This window comes from Nannospalax galili, unplaced genomic scaffold (genome assembly GCF_000622305.1).
Source record: "Nannospalax galili isolate Female #2095 unplaced genomic scaffold, S.galili_v1.0 scaffold3122, whole genome shotgun sequence".
Lineage (NCBI taxonomy): Eukaryota > Metazoa > Chordata > Mammalia > Rodentia > Spalacidae > Nannospalax > Nannospalax galili.
This window is the reverse complement of record NW_008347513.1, coordinates 150,268-153,216: the sequence shown is the minus strand read 5'-3', so window position 1 is coordinate 153,216 and position 2,949 is coordinate 150,268. Positions and strand designations below refer to the sequence as shown.

General features: G+C 48.4%; 1 protein-coding gene across 2 annotated transcripts in view; it reads left to right on the top strand.

The window, feature by feature from the left end:
• The first annotated feature begins 2,027 nt into the window (after positions 1 to 2,027).
• Ect2 (epithelial cell transforming 2) overlaps positions 2,028 to 2,949 on the top strand; it is a 65,017-nt gene continuing 64,095 nt past the window's right edge. For both annotated transcript variants that reach the window (XM_008844032.3, XM_008844031.3), the window contains exon 1: positions 2,028 to 2,168. The gene's annotated coding sequence lies outside the window, so the exon portion shown is untranslated. The remainder of the gene's footprint in view (positions 2,169 to 2,949) is intronic.

The following is a 2,949-nucleotide window of genomic DNA, read 5'->3' as shown; positions in this document are numbered from 1 at the left end:
GCCACCACAACCCACTCCAGTCTGAGGCCATATTCATGTTTGTAGCCCAGCAAGCACTTTGGCTGTCTTACAGGTAATACATATGTGCAGAGTAAATGAAAACCCGTGAGTGAAGATTTGTTCCTCCTGTTCATTTGCTTATCAAACTGCCACACAGGCTTAGAGAGGACTCAAGTGTAGTAGCTTTCATTAGGCTAGAATAACCGTTCTGCAGTGAGGTTTTCCCCACTCACTCGTAGACAGAAGTAGAAGCTTGTTTGCTTAGTGCAGAGCACAAAGGAAGCGGGCTGCTTAATATACTCAGTGATGAGAATCTTTGGAATGCCAGACACGCCCAGGCTCAAATATGCAAGCATACAAGCACACTCCAGATGGAAATTTCAATGCCTGCTTTTCTTTTCTTCTGCTCTACTGGTTAGTCCCTCTTGCTAGTGAATCACAGGCCACAGATATTGGTAAATAGGAAAACCAATGGTTATGAACTGCTTCACTCTGTGGATTGCAATACAAATTTTTTAAACCACTAAGGCTGCTTGACAAAAACTAGAAAGAAGTGGAAATCTTCCAGTCTCGTTTAGGGTAGTTTTGTACTTAAAGTACCAGTGTTTGCCAGTCATAGTGGCACATCTTTAAATTCCAGCACTCAGGGAGGCAGAGGGAGGTGGAGCTCTGTGAGTGGAAGGCCAACCTGGTCTACATAGTGAGTTCCAGGCCAGTTGCGGCTACGTGGAGACCCTGTCTCAAAAAACAAAGAAACAGGGCTGGAGAGATGGCTCAGTGGTTAAAAACACTGGTTGTTTTTGCAGAAGATGGAGGTTTGAATCCCAGCGCCCACATGACAGCTAACAACTGTCCATAACTCCAGTTCCAGGGGATCCAACAGCTTCTTCTGTCCTCCGAGGGCATTGCATGACACGGTTGCACTTACCTACATGCAGGCAACACACTCATACACATAAAATAATTAAAAAACAAACAAAAAAAAAGAAACAAAACAAACCAAAGCCCAACAGAAGTATAGTTTTCTTCCTCTTATTGAGATGTGGGGAACCTACTAACAGATTCCCACCCCTTTTTCATTTAAATCAACAAGCACCTGATGGGGTTTTAGATTTTATTTTTGTTTTACGACAGGGCCTCCCCATGTAGCACAGGCTGGTTTTGTCTTCCTCCTGCCTCATCTTCCCTTGAGCTGGGGTCACGGGCCTGGGCCACTAAACACAGGAGTGTCTTTTCCTTGAGATATTGTGTTATACATTGCTATACTTAGAAAACGAAGAAAACAGTTTTCATAACAGCAATAGGAATCCCAGGAAGAAATGACTTCGTGGCTAGACTTCAAAGAACACTCACAAAGGTTCTCACGGCGGGGTGAGGGGGCCGCCAGGAAGCAATTTTTCGCCCAGCAGATTTTAGAATCTCGTTGCACCTATTAAATTTGTCCGGATGCAAACTTGCATTGGAAAATGAAATCTGGGCAGCAGTAAGAGTGTTAAAGGACTTGGGGGCACTTTAAAAACAATTGCTATTTTATGTAAGTGTATTGTCTCCATGTATGTTAAGTGCACCTGTGTCCTTCAGTGCCCATGGAGGTCAGAGTACATATATATATACATATATATGTATATATACATATACTTTTTCTTGATTTTTATATGTATCAGTGCATTGCTTGCATGCATGTAAGCGCACCCGTGTCCTGCAAAGGAACGCTTTTTAATTTGTTTTTAAATTAGCCGTGACCGTGGAGCCCGTCCCTTTAGAAATGCACTGTTTACGGAGTAAACAAACGGGTAACCACAGAAACACCTGCTAATCCTGAGGCTTCTGAGCCGCCCGCCTCCTCCCAGCCACATCCGGGCAGTTCCCTACGAACGTCTGACGTCATCACGCGCCAACCGTTTGGCCTATTTGAAACCCACGCACAGCCAATCAATCTGCGCTCCCTGGGGGCAGGCATTGGGCACCGACCAATCAGCGGCCTCCTCGCGGCTCCAGCCTATGAACGCGAGGCTGGCAGCGCGCGCCAATCGGCATGGCTCTTAGAGAGAGCCGCTGCGATTTTGAATCTCCGGCGGCCCCGGAAGCCATGGCGGCGCAGCTCGGGCGAGTCGGTGTCTGAGGAGGACAGCGTGGGAGTGCTTGGTTGGATTTGAGTTTTGAGCGTGGTGAGGACTTGAGAGGGTGGGGTGCGGGAGGGGACGCGGGTGTCCCGGAGCCGTGCGCCGCGAGGAGCCCCCGCCACGGGGAGGCCGCTCGGTCCCGTCCTCCACCCGCATCCCGGTCCTCCATCTTCTCCCCGTCCTGCACCCTCACCCCCGCCCTCCACCCTTTTCCCCATCCTCCATTCTCGACCCGCTGCGGGTCCTCCATCCGCATCCCCATCCTCCATCCCACCGCAGACTTTCATGCCGCTGTCTAGGTCCTGGTCATCATCCTCCCCTCACTCAGCTTCCTCACTCCCCGCTCCGGGCGCCGGTGGGTGAAGGACCCAGCTGAGACTGGGATTTTGGCCGACCGCCCTGCGGCAGCCCTGAACTGATAACTATGTGGTTTCCCTTAGGAATAGCTGTAGGATTCCGATTTTCATTTTCATTTTTTTTTAAATGCAAAACTCTGGTCGGCTAGTCCTTTCCTGGCCGCAGATGTGTGTGGTTAGTGGTTAACAAGTGCAGCTTCTGGTCTTAGCTCAGCCCCGGACTTGTAGCGTTAGCAACTTTCTGTGGCCATAAAATAGAGATGACAGTTTCTGCTTGTTAGGGTGGCTGCAGAGGTTAAGCAAACCCAAGGAAAAGGTTTAGGACAGTGCCTGTAACATTAAGCTCTAAGTAAATGAGAGTTGTTAGTAATTCCATTAATAACATCAACATCATCACTGTTTTGGAAACATGCCTTTTTTCTGAAAAAGCGTATTTAAAAGGAAAACTTAGGGGGTTGGAGAGATGATTT